Source organism: Calypte anna, chromosome 11 (genome assembly GCF_003957555.1).
Source record: "Calypte anna isolate BGI_N300 chromosome 11, bCalAnn1_v1.p, whole genome shotgun sequence".
Lineage (NCBI taxonomy): Eukaryota > Metazoa > Chordata > Aves > Apodiformes > Trochilidae > Calypte > Calypte anna.
The window spans coordinates 17034859-17054743 of NC_044257.1; positions in this window are offsets into that span (position 1 = coordinate 17034859).

Sequence of the window (19885 nt, forward strand, 5' to 3'; positions counted from 1 at the left end):
GCTCATTTTTTTTTTAATTTTTATTTTTATCTGACCTTTTCTCAATCCAGTGAAGCTGTTCCAGTTTTAGGGAATCTGAAGCCTTTGGGACAATTGTTTTGTTCAGAACAAGTCAAATTATTTGGGCTAGATCATTCTGTCCATAACACCATGAGGATCAGAAGGGATTCACCAAGAGCAAAGGATTTCTGCTCACAGCCCAGATGATATTTGACTGATCAGGGAGTGTGGAATTCCTTATGCAAGGGAACAGCCACAGATCATTTCTTTGGGAAATTAGATGTGCAAATGGGATGTCCTTTGCATCCCTGGAGGTCTTGCTGTTTTAGAGATGTTTGTAAATGCAAGCAGATAAATTGAAGTCTGCCTCCTGCATCCATCAGGACAAGAAGTAGAAATCATCTCCCTAAATAATATTACTGATGTAATAATATATAATATATATTAGAATATAAGATATAATAATATAATATATATAATATTTAATTATATATGTATATATATATAATATATATATATAAAACTATTAATGTCATTATAAAGTCACACTTGTTTAAGGTTTTTTTATTGAATCAGGGACTTTCCTTCCAGCTCTCCCTTCCACAGTATTTCTTGGATCCATTGAACTATTCCCACGTGTTACAGGAGGTTGGAAACCTTATCTCAGGCAGTTGGTTTTCTGTGGTGGTTCTCCTTGTTGCTTTAGGTCATTTCCTGCCCTTAGGAAGTGCAGGGTCAAGTTAATCAGCCCTCACTGTCATGAAAACTAAGTTTTGGGTTCCTAAAAAAGAGCAAAAGTTGCTGGTTTGGTAACAAAAGTACTGGGAGAGAACTTTTTGTGCCAATGGTGGCTCCAGCAAGGTGAAGCAGAGAGGGGAAGAGGTGTGTTTGGCTTTGAGTTTTCCTCACTAAGGCAGGAACCCAAGGCTTGCATGCTGGGATAAAACCCCACACAGGTCCTAAATGTGCAGAAAGCCACTTTTAACGTGAAACTCTTGGCCTTTTCCAGTTGCTCCAAGCACTGGTAACACTCTGTTGTGGTTCCCCAAGCCCAGAGACACAAGAAATCCTGGCAATAAAAATGCTTCCTCCAATAACACCTTGAAGGTGTTGCCTAATGGCTTTGGAGATCCCATGAAAGCAGCTGCTTCCCCCCATTCCAGAGGACACATTGCTCTTCTTAGGTCAGTTTTAGCAGATGGAAACCACAAAATAAGTAAAAAAGCAAATCAGGGCTAAAATCTGATGTTTCCACCTCCACATGTAGGAAACAATAACAGCTACAGTAGTGCTGGCATGAAAGGGACTGAACTCAGCTTGATCATCTTGGGAAAGGAATAAACACATGTCTTAGGAGAGCTGTAGGTCATGTTGTTCTTCCTGCACACTGACTGTGGTTCTCTTGTTCCTGTCTCCTGCCATCCCCCAGAGGAGGCAAAACCACATGAAGGATGCTCTGAGCTGCATGGCTCAGAAGTTTGCTGAGCTCCTAGAGTTGTAAGAAAAGGCAGGCAGTGCTCCAAAAAAGCTCCTTAACCCAAAGAAGCACCTCTGCTAAGTGGTTATTCCTGGTGGAGAAACACCCAAGCTGGCCCTGCTGGTAACTCCATCATCCCATGTCATGGACTCTTCATCTCCATCATCCCACGACTCTCCAGCCATGGGGCATGGACCAACCAAGGAGGAAAAATCTCCTACACAGCACACAAGGTATGAAACTGCAATGAAACCACCTCCAGCTGCTCTCCATGTCAGCAGGAGCAGAACAACCCTTAGACATCCCCCATCCAAACCTTAGACATCCCCCAGGACATGCTCAACAACCCCACAGGACCTTCCAGAATGAGATGTGGTGATCTCCAAGCACAATAAGGCCAATAAAAAGTTTTCAGGGAGCTTAGGTTGGTTTTTGTGGGGGTTTTTTGTGTTTTTTTTCCCCTTTCTTATAAAGATGAGTGTCTAACCACGGAGCAATGTCAGCATTCCAGTTGCAGTTATTCCATATTTGATATCCATATCTGCAAAAGGGGAGGTGTGGAGCTGAGTTTTCATTCTGCCCCCGTGCTAGCAGGGATGTAAGAGCTCAGATTTCAGCCTTCATTTTCATAGCTGAAAGGAAATATTCAAAGCCAGCTTTGCTCCTAGGATCATACTGACATATGCTGGACCTTTCAGAAGGAACCTCACCTACTGGGAATGCTCACTCCTTTCCAAATATCCTTTTTTTTGGTTTTTTTTTTTTTTGCTATCCCTGGAAGAAACTGGGGAATAAATCTGGCCTCATATTTTCATTCCTGGAAGACAAACGTATTGGAGAAACACCTTCCTTCCTTCTAAAAGGACTGTGGGAGAAACCATGAATTATGGTGTATCCCAGGGCTGGCAAGAAGATGTCAGAAGTGGCCACTTTGATGGAGACAGAGCTCACAGGCTCCTTTTTACCCCTGCTGAAGCCAGAGATACTGTGTGTGATGTGACCATGGTTTTGGTGCTCAACAAAGCTCCTTTCACAGTGATTTAGATTTCAGGAAAAGCAAAGCAAGAAATTCCTTTTCCTTTTTGTCTGTTTTTCAGGGTGGAACTGAGTGCCTGAATGTCCTGCCTAACTTTATGGTTGATTTGTTCCCTAGGTGTGTGGGTTTCCATTCACTTTTTCTGTGGAAATCTGTCCAAAAAGATGCCCAGGCTAACTTTCTGAACCCTACCTCTTTAGGGGGTACCAACTCCTCACCATAACCTGGGTGTGCTCCTTGTTTTAACCAAAACCAAATCAGAAATCTGTTCCCATGTAGATGTTTTCTTGCCTCTGTTTTATCCTCATGTTGTGTTTTTACAGGCTTAGAAGGTCTTAGGAGCAAGGAACTGATAGGGATGAGGATGTTAATGATTGGGCTAAAGTCCTCCCTGATAAAAATCTGTTCCATCAGCACTGGATTTGTCAGGAAAGTAGAAATAAAAGCAAATGGAAAGCAGGTGGGACATCCCATTGGCTTTGTGCCCAAGTATTACAAATGAAAAAGGGGACATCAGCCATGTGTTCTTCTTCAGAGAGGAGGAGGAGGACATCAGGAAGTCTCCTAATCCTTGCTAGGATGCCAAGTGATGGAAACTTGAAAGCTTGCCAGAGAGAACTGGGATCAAAAAGGGATTTGCAGTCAGGTTTTTGAGGGGAATAAAAGTACCTATCCTGTGAAAACAAAGTCCTGTAGCTCAGTGACAGATATTGAGTTGAGTTCTTAAAATAGTCTCTTAGTCAGTTTATGATGGTGGTTTCTGAGTTCTTTGAAGTGGGTTTTGTTTTTTGTTGAAGCTCCATTAGATAGCATGAGACAATTCACTCTGATCTTAGAAATCACCATAGAAGCCCAGACTGAGAAGCAGGAAGGGATAACTCAGAAGAGGGGTTTCTAACCACTCTGCACATCATATTTAAAAAAAAAAAAAAAAAAAAGAAAGAGCAAAAAAATATTCTTAATCCATCTGGAAAATGAAGAAGAATACAAGAAGATCCCAACAGCTTGTACTTATAAGAATGTGCTTTGAAGAACACATTGTGCTTTCATGCTGAAGGATTTTACTTTCACTGCAAAATATTTTGAAATGGAGCTTTTCTGCAAGGCTGTTTCTCCAGAAAGTGGTTTTCTCTGTGGTTCAGAAGGACTGGATAAGGTTTCAGGTGTTACCTCCCTCCTTAGGGCTTGGGACAATGAGCTGGATCTCATAAACATGGAGGGATGCCTCTTAACCAGACAAGGTTGCCCAAAGCCTCATATTACCTGGTTTTGAACCCTTCCAGGGAGATTTTTCTTTTCCTACCTCACCCTTAGCTGGGGTTGGAACCAGAGCACTGAGTTTGGGTGAATCTCTGCTCTGATGCAGAAAGGAAATTCCCATAAGCAGCAAACCCACAGTTGTGAGGCACATCAACTACAGCTCAAAAATACTTTAATTATTCTCCTCCTTCTCTGTCTTTTATGCTTACCAGACCACCCAAAAGAGAGGAGATAACTGGGTCTTCAGCAGCAGCATCTGGCTTGGTAGAACAGTATCAGAGTAAGAAATGGTACCCTGACTTCTGGAGAAAAGAGCAATAAGAATTCTCTGAAGAATCTCTCTAAACCTGGCCATTTCTTTTTGCTGGAGATTGAGTTACCTTCCCTTATAGGAGGAATGTTTTTGGAATCCTCCTCAGCTCTCCTGTAATAAATCACAGTTGGCCAAAGGAAAGGAACGTGGGGCTCTTTGTCATCTTGCTTTGCTTCTCCTCCACCACTGAGGGAAGGAAATGCCCCAAGAAGAAGGATTTATACCAAACCTGCTTCTGACATGGTTGGCAAGTCCTTGACACATCAGCTGGATAAATCACTGCCCTGTCTCTGGGCACAACCCCAAAGCTCTCTTGTTTCTAATTGCAGATTGACAGCAACTTTATTATCAGACAGCCCAGAAAACAAGAAGAGAGACTCAGAGATGGATCCCAGGGAGGGCAGCAGGGGGTGGGGGAAGAAACCCCCAGCTCCTGTTATGACCCCAAGCTGTATTTTATCCCAACAGTTGCCAACAACCACTCAAGACAACATTTTTTGGCTGGTGTTGTGGCTTTGTGGGCATCACAAGCTCCATCCCTCAGTGTGGGCAAACAACAATGCAAAGTGGTACCCAGGGCTCTTGAATTCTCCCCGTGGGGATGGGATTTGGGCTGCAGGACAGCAAAGGGACCTCAGGGAAGAGATGGCTGAGGGTGAAGAATGAGACTTCAAAGAAGTTCTGGAAAGGCTCTGACTCCAATCATCCCCCTTTTTTGAGCAGCTTTTCAATGAGATTTGCTGCTGTGGGCAAAATGGCTTGCAAGTGCTTGGCTGATCCAGCAGCTGGAACTGGTCATCTCCAGCATCTAACAGGCTCTGCTGTGATGATTTTTTTCTTTTTTTTTTTAATATATATTTTTTTTGCAGTCACTCCTTGTTTTTCCCCAGGAAACTCTGAAGACCTTTTATGAAGGATAACTAATTTTTTTTTTGCCTACTCATCAATGTGTACAGCTAGATGAATTCAGTTTATACAAGTAGGTCTGGATCAGATAGTATGTGGGCAAAAAGAGAGAGAAAAATAGGCTGAAAGCCCGACTGCAGCCATGCCCACAGACTTTATGAAGTTTAATTTCCTAGGGAAAGTAGTTTTACAGTACCCATTGCTCCAGCCCAGCTCACTTCTTTAAGGGCTGAGAAGCAACAGTGCTGAGAAATGTGATATAACTACAAATAAACTTGCAAGGAGGCAGAAGTAGAGATGTTTTTCAGGAAAAAAGGCACCTCCCCAGCACTGACCATCACTAATGTGGTAGAAATACCTTTATTTGGGGACCTGACAGGATGCTCTTTGGTGTCCTTGAGCTAAAAAATGGTGAATATTTAGTTCTTTCTGCTGGGTAGATTTATTTCAGCTGCCTCTGTTTAAACCCTCAGGATTATCAGATTTTTCTGAGTATCTTGGCATGAAGGTTTTGTGTTTTGAGTGGCATTTATCCATGAGAATAATGAATATTGCCCTTTTTCTGTAGTATTCAGGTGAAGTCTGAGTGGAGCCATACTGCAGAGCTGACCAACTACAACATAAAATAAAAAAGGTGTGGTTATTTTAGGGAAGTTTTTCTCATTTTCAGTCTCCATCTCTCCTTACTGAGGCTGAGAATTGAGAAGAATTTTATGGGTTCAGCAAAAGCATCTCCCCAGTTTAGAGGATGCTCATTCTTTGGTCTCCTTTAATAATATTTGAAGGAATTTCATCAGACCATGAAACTCAGGATGTCAAATTAGAGCCTTAGACAAATAATCCAGGTTTGGGGGATCTTGTTATGTGAAGTGGATTCTTTGGCACTGAGCACTTCTGTTATGGATGGAGGAGCAGCAGAATCACATTAGGAGAGGATATTGTTACAACACTTGCAGTATCAACAATGCTACTTGGAAAGAAATAATGCATTCCAGATGGTTATTAAGAATGTCTGTCCTTTTCAGAAGGGATTTTTTTGTTATTTACTTGATTTATTCGGATAAAATTTGGGGTAATTTAGAAGACTTCTGTTTAACAGTGAGTAAGCATGAAGATAAGGTTATTTACAGAGCAGGCAGTCTGAAAGGCTACTTCCATTTAATTCAATTAGAGTGATGTTCATATGGGGTTTATTTCTTCCAGCTCAAGTATTGCAGCTAATTTTGCTTTATAAAACAGAAAGAGTGGAGTTCCTGCACATATCAAAACCCTGGGTTATGTCCAGGGCTTTTACACATCCCTGGTGATGGGACCAGAGAGTTCCCTGTGTAAGTACTGGGGTATTACAAAATAAAATAGATGTGATTTTAAGGAGCTTGAATTAAACAAAAAACCACAAAAATCACCTCTCTATGTGCTATATATCACACCAGTGATATATATATATCTGTATACTACCAGACCAGTGCAGGTCAGGCAGCAAACTGGAGCTGATACAACAACTGAACTGGTTGAAACAAACCCAAGAAGGTAGCTCAGGTCTGGCTTTGCTGAACACATTTGAGGGCAATCCAGATGCTGTGGGGTCAAGCTGCAGCTACTGTGAGCTTACAGGGCTTGGTTTCTGCAGGCTCTGAACCACCTTGTCCTTTGTCCTGATCATCTGAGAACACCTTTGGGCTGGGTAAGTTCTGACCTGGGATCACCTTCCTATCACTGATGTCCTCCTGTAGCAGATGAGAAACAAGAGTGGGCAACTCAAGGCTGATGCCAACCCTGGATATTGCCAATGAGCAGGGGAAATATCACCTGAGCAGCCTTGCAGCAGAGAATTTTTAATCCCACTCTGGCAGGGATTTCAACTCATGGTTTCATTCTTGTTCCCAGTGTGAACAAAAGCTGTCATGATGTCCTTGGCTTTTTAATGTCTGTTCTTCTTAAGGCTTGCTGTATATGGGCTTTCTCCCAGCTTCTGCTTAAGCCATTGCTTTGAATCAAGAATTCACAGCCCCCCAAGGGTGCTGGGAAACATAAGTGGGGACACCAGTGGGGTTTGGCCACGCTCCCTCCACTGATAGAACCCAATGCACAGCCCTGGGCTCTGCAGCTCTGTCCTCACCATTCCCAGCACCATCCATCTGTCTCTCCAACCACCAGATTTTCTCCCTTTTGTGAGATTTTCCACCAGGCATTAGCTTTTGAAGGCATTTTGAAGACTTTTGAAGACATCCCCCAGAGCTGGGGGCTGCTGAGCATCAAGCAGTGAAAGAGCTCAGGGATGGTTTTGTTAGTCCTGGATGAGCAGATTCCTGTTTCATGTTGGAAATGGAGCTGCAGCCAGCTGGTTAACAAAATATTATGCTCAGGATAACTACCTGAGCCACCTTGCCAAGCCAAGGAGTCATAGCAGGGTTCCAGAAAAGCCAATATTAAATCCAGAGACATCAACATTAGTGAAGTGGGACTAAATTATCTCCAGCTGGCTCTGGCCTCAGGCACAGAAATAAGCAGCTCCCTTAAAATGAAGAAAAGATGAAGGGTGGATGAATGAGGACCATAACAAAGCTTGTAGCTCAGGTCACATCCCTTTTCCTATCCTACCAACTCCATTCAATTGACCATTTCTCAGCTCCTATCCATTCCCACCACTTATTCCCCCAACTTTCCTTGGCAGTGAGGACAGAGAGTGTCAGCTGCTTCCAGGAGCATCTTGGTGTAGATGCCATCCTTTGAAGCTTGTGTCATTCTTGATTCAGTGAGCTGGTTTTTAACTCTTAATGACATGCTAAGCACAACTTGAACTTGCTACCAAGTGCTTCTGACCAGCACTGTTGAGGGCAAGTCCTAAAACACACGTGGCAAGTGACAGTCAAACATTGGCCATTGCTCTGTGCTAAATGTATGTGAGAACAGCAAAAAATGAGCAAATTAAAAAGCAGCCTGAGCTTAACCTGGGTATTCAGAACTCTTAATTTTTGTGGTCAGTTCTTAGGATGAAAGTGGTGCTAGAAGGAGAAGGGATTTCAGGCACGAGCTCTGTCCTGTTTACAGCTGTGGCACCAACTCTGCTCACACATACACAAGCCTGGTATTAATTTCAATTAACAATTAATTTCAATTAACTAGTCATTTCAATTAACATCTGGAAATTCTCTGCAAAGTCCTACTTGCCATCTGACTCTATGTATAAAAGTAACCACACTGAAAATACTTCTATTTACTGCTGCTTCATGTACCAGTGGGGACCTCTTCCTTTTACTTTTAAGCTTCTTGAACCCAAGAGGTCCAACCAGGTGCGGTGCTGGAGGGGGAAAAGAGGTAAGAGAGGTTTTACTTTTGAATGATGACATGAGGAAAGCTTGGAAAATCTGCCTGAGTGTGCACAGAGGCAGAGAAAGATATTTCCAAAAGCACTGAACCTGTGCAGCACGTGGAGATGGGCATGGAAAATATAAATCCAGTTGGATGGGCTCCTGGGGTGAGTAATTATCCCTAGGGGAGGAGAGCAGGTGGATTAGTTCCTGGGCTGCATCTGCAAGAAGAAATTCAAGGAAAACATCTGTTTCACATCATCTTCTTTTCCAGGATACTCCTCCTGTTTGTCTCACTGATATTGCAACCTGGAGAGAAGTCATTTCTCTAAGCAGGCTGTGCAAACGTCATGTGTTCCTCTCTGGAAAGAAGTGGAGATGGCCAGGAGCAACAGGAGACAGTAAGCAACATCTGGAAACATCTCCTGATTCTCCTGCTTTATTTTCTGCCTTGTTCCAATCCCAAACCAATCTCTTTCCAGTGACTCCATCAGTTCCTATTGGAGGTGGGGAAAATAAAGCCAGGAGGCAGCTCTGCTCAAAGGGACTCCTAAAATCTCTGCTGCCATCTGGAGTTAAGAGGAAAATCTGAGCATCAGCTCAGCCTTACCCTGGTTGATCAAGTTGCCTGGGTTTTGTTAAACCATCCAAACCAAACCCATGTTCAGCAGAAATTCAGGGGATGTGTGGCTGAGGCTCAGTGTCCTCACGTGGGTGAAAATGAAGAGAAATGAGGTGGAAATGAAGCATTTTGCATGGTCTTCTGCACTTTTTCATGTGTTTTCTTCATGCCTTGGGTGGGTTTAATAGGGTTGGGTTATATCCAAAATGATGCTAAATGCAGAATAACCCTGCATGGTTTTGTTCTTTCATTACTGCAGATTTACATGGATTTAAAGAGAACTTTCTAGGTTTTTTTCCCCCAGTTTTAGTAATTTCTTACTGGTGGAAATCCAGCCAGCAGCCTGAATCTCATTGTCTATAGGTTATCCTGATGCATAGGGATCTGATTGCTGACAGAACATAGATATAGAATAATTTTTGAGGATGAGAACTTCATTCTTTATTTTATCCATCTTGTGGTCTGGGCTGAGTGAATGTTGCTTCCTCTGAAAGCCACTTCTGATTATTGCTTTTTTTTTGGGTTTTATTTTTAAAGCAGGGATTAGACTGAATTTCTGTAAAAAGATGAAATACACTTATACAGAAGCAATGTATGTCAGTGTCATCTTCTCTGCATACAGCAAATCTTGGTTAGCTTCCTAAGATCTTCAACTAAAATCATCTTCATTTATGCCAGTATACAACTGGAATAATTAAATTTGATGAAGAAATGCACTCAGCTCTCTCTAGGATGTCAGAAAGTTATGAATTGCACTCTAATTTTAATTTAATTTAATGTCTTTAATTTCATGGTTGGCATGAGGTGCTTAAGCAATATTAGAACTCTCTTTGCCTAATCTCATTTTGACAGATTAAAATACAAATATTTCCAGTGAAATAAGAATTTATTAAGGCAGGATATTGCCAAGGGAAATATGCTTTTTGGATATGCTTTTATCAACCAGGAAAAAAAGCAACAAAAGAATGTAATTAGTGTTGTATAGTCTTCTAGGGAGACAAAAGGGCTAAAAAACCATGTGCATAAAAAGAATATTGCATTTTCAGAGTGTAAATTGCTTACTGCTGCCAGGCATGTAAGTTAGAAAGTCCTCACTGGAAGCAAAGTGATGTGTTGGAGATGTCCTGGAGAAAGATAAAATGATAGAATAAGAGATTCCTAGACTGAATTATATCTTTTTTTTATGTGCACCTTCTACATGCACCAAGGGAATTGGAAAAGAGAAAGATTTGGGTGGTTTTTTTTGTTTGTTTCCTGCTATTCCCTGGTTCTCAGCACAGGCTGCAGCATTGTCAGGAATGTTTTCCAAAGCACAGTCTGCTGAAAATTGAAATTTGGTTTGCAACATGATTTTTCACCCCCTTGTTACTCTTAGGCAAAGGCAAATGATCATGCAGGGAGCAGGGTGAGAGAGGCTTTGGCATCAGGAAGTTTCCAGATGGTCAGTTTTGAGTTAGAGAAGTTGATGGAAGGTGCTGTGGGATGCTCCATGTCTCATTCTGCCTCAACCTTGGGGTCATATTCATTGATATAATAAAAATAACTAATCAAAAAAATCCCTTTTCAAATAGGTCTGTGAAGAACAGGGATGAGCTTCCTTCTTTGGCACACTTTTCTCAAGCCACCTCCCAAAGCCATCAGAGATTTTGGGTGAAAACTTCTATTAAAGTTGACAACCCTTGGTGTCTGCACCATGAGGTTCTGGCCAACAGCTTCTCTTGGGTACCTTTGGGCCTCTGAATGGGCCCAGGGCTCCCAGTTAGGAAGGATCTTGCTTTTCAGGATTGGCATAGGGCTCAGAGGAAAATGAAGAAACCTGGTTCAGATCCACAAAGTCATTTGGATAACATGAAGATTTCTGAGCACCTTGCCAGTTAGTGCATCCCTTTGGGTTAGTTTTAGGCTTGATCCTGATATTATTTTGATCAATGTACTCCTGGATCAGATGATGACCTACAGACCTCTCCTGATTTCAGTGCTGTTCCATTATTAAGGGTCAGGTTCAGCCTGGCCACTGGTTGCATAAATCAGAATATAGCATAAAAATATGTGCCAGATCTGTCCCTGAGCCTGTGACATTGATTACACATCAAGGTTCAGCAGATCTGCTAAAAACTCTGCTTTGAGGGCCTTCTGACCCTGTGGAAAAGAGAACAGTGTCATTTGCTGATGCACTCCAGCTTTATTTGTAATTCATCTGATGTCACGTACTCTTGAAGATACAGAACTAAATTAAAGGCAGATGTGCAAAATATAGCCTGGGTGATGGATAAAAGCAAAACATAATTTTCCTTGTGAGTGGCAAAGCCCACAGCCACAAATACCTCTCCAGTTTGGGAGCCTCAAAAAATGTGTTCACAAATATTATCCATCTCAGTGGTCTGCAGAGATTTATCAGGGGTTATAACTTCCTGAAAACTGAGAGGTTTGTATATGTATTTGTCACTCAGCAAACAGGCACTTTCTTTTACCAGAGCCACTGGTCTAAGAAGCAGCAATTATGAGTAAGGCAGCCTGGAAGAGACTGAAATGTTCAAAACTGGGTATTACGAGGAAAATATAGCTTGATCTTTACAAGGATTTCTCCAGTTTTAAGTCAGAAACAGCATCTTTCCAACACGTCAGTGTGTCTGCTTACTACTTTTTTTGTGGGAGAACCTTTTAGAATGGAAAATTGGTCTGATTTTGCCCCAAATACTTTTACAATGGAATCATAGGATCATAGAATACCAGATTGGAAAGGCCCTCAGGATCATCTGGTCCAACTTTTCTTGGCAAAAGCATGGTCTAGACAAGATAGCCCAGCACCCTGTTGTAGAGAAACATTGTCAGCCAGGTGCCTTGAGTTGCCAAAGAGTGGGTGTGAGTCCACCTGTGCCTGATTAGGACAGGCCCCTATTGGGCATGAGCAAGACCAGAGGGCCAATAAAGGTGGGACACACACCCACAGAAGGCACCTCAGCTCACTCTGGTGCGAGGCATGGAGTGGCCAGCAGCTCGTGGAGCCTCAGGAGCAAGAAAGGCTCTTCCTGCTACACTTCTACCCTGGAAGTGCTGTGTGGTGGCTGGAGTCCTGGAAGAGACCAGCAGCTCGTTGAGCTTCAGGAGCAAGAATGGCTCCTCCCGCTACACCCTGTCCAGTTGAATCTTAGAAGTGTCCAGTGCTGGGGAATAGCTTCTCATTTTGGACTAAAAAGTTTGAATATATCCAGCTACAGATGAACACAGTGATCCTGAAACTCCAGGAGCTGGGTGAGACACATCTGCTACTCATTGATGTCAATGAAGACCTCTGTGGGCAGAGATGTTGTTGGGTCACTGTGTTAGATCAGACTTCTTCATGGTCACTTCAGCATTTTTAAAAGATATGTCTATTAGAAATACAGGAAAAAAATTAAAAAAAAAAAAAAAAGAAGAAAGAAAAGAAGAAGAAGAAGAGATGAGATGAGAAGAGTGAAGAGGAGGAGAGAAGAGAAGAGATGAGAAGAGTGAAGAGGAGGAGAGAAGAGAAGAGATGAGATGAGAAGAGTGAAGAGGAGGAGAGAAGAGAAGAGATGAGATAAGAAGAGTGAAGAGGAGGAGAGAAGAGAAGAGAAGAGAGAAGAGAAGAGGAGAGGAGAGGTGATTCCTAGGGACTTCTGGGTTTTCTCATCTCTTGTTTAAATAACAGATGAAATTGGGGCTGCTCCTGTGCTTCAGTTCTGCAGATGAACCTATCTTTTCCTATTGATTTTCCCATTTTTCTTCTCAGCTTATCCCTTTGATATAATCCATTTAGACTTATAGATACTGTCCCCACACCCTTGTTAATTTTGATATGATAGCCAGTGTAGATAATTCATTATATTAAAAAATAATGTTAAAAAAAAATAAATCATTATTTCTTTAGATTTGTTCCAGTCTTACCTTTCCAGTTCCTTGCAGAAGTGGAAGGTGTTTTTCCAAGCACTCTACATGTGTTGGCTGAAGGTCTTTCCTAATACCAAGCTCCAACAAGGTCTCTGTATGTGCAAGAGCTGCAAGATCAGAACTCAGATGTGCAAATGCATAAAGGATTATTCCAGCTACTGCAGGTAAAGTGGACTTGACCTGTTGTGGGTTTTTATGTTTTTGTTTGTTTTTTTTAAGCAGTGTGTCTTCTATCCTTCCTGAGCTTTTCACAGTTACACTTCACTTACTTAGAAGACAATGCTGAAAGGAGTGATTTGGAGGAACTCCAGTTTTGTCTTGAACTGTCCATTTATCTGAAGATAGCAAAGCTATAAAACCTAGGGAATAAGAAGAGAAACCAAAAGTACCCAAAACCATGATTAATGATTTTCCTGGCAGGAGCCTTGCTTTCAGTGCCTCCATTTACTGTAACACAGATGACAATTCACATGATCACAGCCAAAGGTCTACTCATTCTTGACACTTCCCTGGAACTGAGCCAGGGAATAATTATTATAATTGTTATAATTGTTATATTTGTTGGATTATAACAATAACATAGTGTGAAGATACAGAGGAGAATGGCTGACAAAAAATGACACCAGGAAAAGGTGGATTTTGGTGGCATTTGAAACCTCGTAGTGGTAAAGCTGGAGTTGATTCCTCCCCTTGTCTTGAAATACAAAACAAAACCAAGGAAATAGGCAAATGGTTTTAGACCCAGAACTAAGAATTGGTAAGAGACCAAGCTCTAAGTCTTGAGTTACTTTTTGGCATGGCTTTGGTAGGAGAATACCTTAAAAAGGGGTGCTTTATATTCTAGAAAAGTCATAATAAAAGCGGGTCCTAAAATAGAAAGGATGACAGAAAAGACTCCTGGTGCTTTCAGTGTGAATTTGCACTCCCAACCTCCCACGTTGGTGCTGGGTCTTGAATAGAGTTTCTGTTTTCAGCTTGAGCTAATGACAGCTCTGCAGAAGTGTCAACACTGGGACCAAAAAAAAGTGGAGGGTCCAGGAAGGGGAACGCCGTTCACATGGAGGTGGGAGTCACAGCCAAGAGGGTTTTTCAAGGTTGGTGACTCCTGACTAATGGCATGTCATTTTTCAGCTGGAAAAGCCAAAAACTTGCCCACAGGCAGCTCCAGATGAATCCCATGCCTGCTCCAAGCTGGTGAGGTGATGCTGCTCCTCTCTCCTCCCCTGGTTCAAGCTGGGCTGTTTGCTTTAGTCAGAGGTCAACGTCACCTCTGGCAAACAAATCCAACCTCATACATGATGGGGTTGTGTGGCATGTTCACTATTTGCAGAGAAAATTTGTCTTAGGTGACTTGACCTTCCCCCCCAAAAAAATAAAAAATAGCAGGTTGAGCGTCACCAACGCTCCTCATGAGCTCTTTAAAAAGAGATTGGCATCAGCAGGGAATTCACCCCCATCCCTTGGAGAAATGGCTCAGTTGAGGTTGGATCACCCTCTGGACATGCTGGTTTTATTTTAGTGGCTGCAGAGATAGTGGTGTGGCCACTCTAGAGAGGAGACCTCAGTCTGAGATGGAGGAAATGAGAACAGAGTTGTTCTAGGAGGTGGCTGGGGATGGGGGTGGCCTGATGCAACCCCAGAGATCTCCCCCAGCTTGGTGTAAATCAGGGGAAAAACCTCATCCCAAGGGCAATGAAGTGGGTGAATGAGGAAAGGACTGGCAGGCAGGTTACTTCTTTGATTTTCTTCATATCTTTTCATCCTCCAAAAGGTGTTTCCCATTTTCTGGTTCATGCAAAAGATATTGAGGCTTTGGAGAAGTTTGGGCTGGATTGGTCTCAGGTTGAGTAGAGCTGAGCCCAAATTCTTGTGATTATTCAGGCCTGGATTTTCCCCCCCAAGCCCAGCCTAGGAAAGACTCAGGTGGAAAAGCAGCAGATGAACTCTTTGGAGGAAATCAATGGAAAGAAAGCATTTCCCTGCCCAACAGTTTCAGCTGGGAGGCACTAAAATAAGGTCATTGGAGCAAGTTAATTCTGGGGAGTGGGCTGGAGTTTCACAAATCTGTTAATGCTTTTGTGAGGTGATGCTGTCAGGTACCATTTGTTCTGTAATTCTCATCTTTTCAGGCAAAATTTATTGTTCCCCTCAATCTGTTCATTTTGCTACCTGGGACATAACTTTTCTCTTAGTTATAGAAGGTAAAATAAAGCTGATTCTGAGTTCTGAAACCTCAGCCACATGCACTGAACAGAAAGCAAGTTGCCAAGGGTCTCAAATATAAGTCAGAGATGGGACCCTGACTGATATTTGCAAACAAAAAACAAGAACCAAAATGTTTTGTTTCTGTCCTTTTGGTACTTTTTATTTTGTTCATTACTAAATATTTTAATTTCTCTCCCTTCTGTGACTTTCAGAGTTCAATTACAAATGAGAAATAATTTCCAAAAGCAAAAAATATTCTTCTCTCCAAGAAGTATTTAACAAAATTTGTTAAATTTTGTCCTTTTTTTTTTTCCTTTCTATAATTATTTCAAGTGTTGATCAGCTGATCTCTTTGAAGAAAAGTAACAAGACGTCCTCTGAAATATTGCCAAGGAATATTCACTGATAGAGGCATTTGTTGAAAAAAATCTGTCCTTTCAAAAGCATTGCAAGCATTTCCCCTTTCTGAGAACTCACTCCTGCTGGTGGAAAACAAAGTGGAGCAACTCAAGCTGGTGAATTCAGGCATCAAGTGTTTGCTCTGAAAGCTTTGCCAGCAAAGCACAGATTTGCAAAGGGCATCAGACTACAGGAGACCCCATCAAGGGGTAAAACCAATGAGGTTTTACTCAGATTTTACTCAGGTGTCCAAAGAAGGGGATTTATTCTTAAAATACTGGTGAGCTGGGGCTACATGAAGATATCTTTGTGACTCATTATTCCCAGCAGAGCTGAAATTCAGGTTGTTTCATTCTTAGGAAATTAAATGATGCTCCTGGAGCATCTCAGATTGGCCAAACTCACTGCAGCCAACAACAAAAGTTATAAGAACTCAGAAAGAACAAACCACCAGGTTAGCCTTTGGTCACCAGAAGAATGTGAAACGTTTCAGATTTATTCCCCAAATTCAATTTGGATTTCAGCTGTGCTGAAGAGTCAGTACAGCAGCAAAAGAACTGGGAATTTCAGGAATTAACCAACATTGAAGTCATGTTTTGTGACAGACAATCTGTAAGGAGCAGAATTCATCATTCAAACCTGATGAATGATTTTTTTTGTGTGTGTTTTCAAGGTTTTTTTGGCCTTTTGTTGTGTGGTTTTTTGTTTTTTTTGTTTTTTATTTATCTTCCTAAAACAATTTTTTCCAGCATAGTGCTTGGAGCTTGCTTAACTTTCTGTTTTCCTCAAAGGGTTGCTATGGAAGATTGAATCTAATGGATCTAAATACCAAATGAGTAAATGCTAAATGAATGTGTTTGGCAGCAGTGGAGCAGATAAGTTTGTCTGGAAAGAAAGGAGGAGAAAGTCCTGATCCTTATGTCTTCTGCTTTTCTCTTTCCTCCTTTATGCTGGGTGATGATATCCCATATCCATCATGTCAGGTCCATCATGTCCTGTCCATCACAAGGGCCTCCAAAAACTAAGAATGTCTTCGAATGACTTCAGATTTGGTGGGTTTGGACTCTAAGAGTCTGGAGGGCTTTGAGACACAGCTATTGGCAGATGGGTTTCCAGCAGGGGATGAAACCAGAGCTAAAAAAAACCCTGCCACCAAGATATGTTGTGGGGTTTGACACTTTTTTTTGAGGACAGGTTGTTTCTTGGTCATTAGCTTTAATGAGAATGGTTTTAGCTGGGGCTGTTTGGGAGCTGGAGCTAAGGCTGAAGCCATATATAAATTTCCCATCCTTGTTCCCAGAACCCTTGCACAGCCCTGGGAGAAACAAATGGTTCAGTTTTGATGTTGTTTTGATATAATTTACCTCTGTTGGGTTTCTATCTATTCAGAGAGTGGATGAGGCTGGAGCTGGTGGTGGTCCATATGGATATTGCCCAGCACCACAAGATGCTGAATGCTTAAACCTCATCAGCATCCTCCACCATCAATCCTGTGACCTTCAGCTCAGGCTGCAGTGACATTGTCACCCCTAACAGGTGCTTTTTAAACATACAGAGAGTTTAAAGCACAATAAATTAAATGATCTGATGCTTTCTGGAAACTTAGAAAAGCGTTGCCTGAGAAACTGTTTTTATTTTCCTAATGCTCCCTAGACAGACAAAATGTTTTTAGGAGATAACAACTGGAAATAAAACCAACCCCTTGCTATCCCTGGAAAGTCAGAGCACTGTAGAAATGTGATATTCATTGTGACAAGAAATACCTGGAAATGTCAAGAGAGGTTTTGCTGCTAACTCTGTATCAAAAATACTGTTCAGGGACCCACAGCATGGGAATCTGCACACTGGTTAAATAGACATCTGTTCTAGATGACTTTGTCATGTCTGCTGTTGTAATTATATGCTAATGATATGATTTCACACTGCTTGTAGTCTCAGCAGCTTGCTGGTTCTAATTATACATTGCCCAGAAAAAAGGCCTTAATGGTTTCTGTCTTGCCATGATTGCTCTAATCTGGACACCCTCCATCTAAGTTGGTACTTTTACAGATACCTTTGTTTCTTGTACCTGAGAACCACCTGAAAATGGATGGATTTATACTCCCTAATCCCTGCAAGGTCAAGAAAGAATATAATTACTGCTACATTTCAGATGGAGAAAAACTTCAAACCAGTGGTAAAGCTTTTCTTTTTTTTTTTTTTTTTTATGTGCTTCTAAGCATAAAAGAAGAAAACTTCTTTGCCAAAAATAGTTAGGGGCTTAAGTCTGCCTCCCCATTTTGCATAGCAACCAGTGTTTCCTTATGTTTTAGTGTCTCAAAGACCTCTGCCCATGTGCAGAATATTTTTACTTTAAAACCCAGGCTCCAGAGCTGGATGTGCAGCTGCCATAGCTTGCAAACATCTTCTCCCATCACTTACCTTGCCAGAGAAATGTTGTTTCTGGTGCCTTGCTCACAGGACTTTGTGTTCTCTCCTAATTAATCAAAGAGCTCTTATCTTTTCTGGAATTAAGCTTGTCTCAAAAGCGTTCCCAAAAGCATCTGAGTTTTATTTCTAGGAATAAGCTCAGTGTTTTATTGGGAGCATGTGTTTGTCAGGGGTAGCCCTCTGTCCTCTCTGTGGTCCATATGAGAAACCATGTTGATCCATTCATATTATTTTTATTACTTTGCTTGTTTTTCTCCTTTCTCCCCTTTTCTCTACACCCTCCAGCTATATCCAGCCTCTCTGAGGCAAAGGAGTAAATGGAAAACATTTATGTTTTATACATTCTGGGACAAGTGTCTCCTTCATTGCCATAATGAACAGTGCTGAGGAGATGGGAGGGCAAGCTCAGGACTTAGATTTCTCCAAGTGTTACTAAAACTCAGTCCTGGCCTTGAGCAAATCACAGTCAAGTTGTAGCTGTGACTCAGAAAGTGATGTAAGAAGGCAGGAAAGGGAGAAAGAAGAAACTGTTCAGCCCTCAGCAAACTTTTGGTGCTCTTCAAGGTTGCTTTGGTGTGGTTTGGAACAGGGCACTGACATCTGTTTGAAGTAGATGGAAATGTTGTGTAGGATGACTCCAACACCACCTTCCCTAACAAATCTGCCCTGATTATCAATAGGGCTGGGATGTTGAAATCTGCTCTTGAACTATGAAATATGAAATATGCTTTATAACCTTTACTCTTTCTCAGAATTAAAAATGTCCAAGAGCATCCCAACTTCTCAGCTTCCTTTGGAAATAAGCTTTAATTCTCAGGCTGAGAGACAGAACATTGAAGATCCTCTAAAGCCAATGATATCAGGACAGTGACATCTCCCAGCTGCTTTCTCTCTGGGATACAATTTCCCAAAAGAATAGTGAATACAGAGATGACTTTTTTAATGGTGAGAACCCCCCCCCCCAGAAAAAAACCCAACAAAACAAACTGTACACCTTTGATTGTAAAAACTGAGTATTCTCAGCTGCAACAGAACGAGGCAGGATTGTGCCCATAGCTCAGTTCAAAGAAAATGTGCCAGGTTAATAGGCATAATCAAGACTGAAGTTGAGTAAGAGGCAAGAACAAGTAATCAGATGCTAACTTAGCTGATGCTGGCATTACTGAAAGTCTGGGGGCATAGTCCAAGGATAAAAACATAATGTCTTATCTAACCAAGGAGTCATTTGTACACCAGTAGTTACAGCATGTTCTTAAAAAAAGGAAAGAAGGGGAAAAAAATAAATATATCTATAGCACATGAAATGATTTTATGCCCCAGAAATGATAAGGAAAAAAAGGTAAATGTTCCTGCACCCAGTCCTTCTGGGGGGGAAAAGCCTATCTGGACTTAGCCAACTGCAATGTTCACTGGAAGTCCCCAGGATATGGAAAAATCCATTAAAAAAAACCAAACTAATATAAAAGAAATTATAATGAGTATATCTAAGACATTTCAAAACTCCTTTTTGGTGTGTTTCTTGCTATTTGGAGGTTACTGGGATCCATGGGGCCGCCCAGCTCCTGGGTTCAGTGAGAGTTCAGGCAGTCTGGCAATCCTCTTCTTTTGGCCAAGGCTTCTTTTTTGGCAACACCTCTCCTGATTTCTCAAGACTTTTCCTTTCCTCCAGCTTCAGCAGGATGTTGAACTGGATCTCAGGGAACAGCTCATGGAAAGGAAAAGGCCTCTGACACAAAAGGACGTCACTGGAAAGGGAATTGTAATGTCAGGGAAGGCAACTGGAAGGTGAAACTTGGAATAAAACAACCACTTCAACCTGCAGTACAGCTCATGAACCTTAATGAGGAAAGAACTGTGAAAAACTCAGTAAATTATATAAAAAAAAACAAAACCAAAACAAAACAATCAACCAAACCAAACACAGCTCAGTCCTGTGGGGGAAAAACTGGAACTGTGATTCTGCAATATGGTTCTTTCCCAGAAAAAACAAGCATGGGTCAGGGTGAAATGAACCACC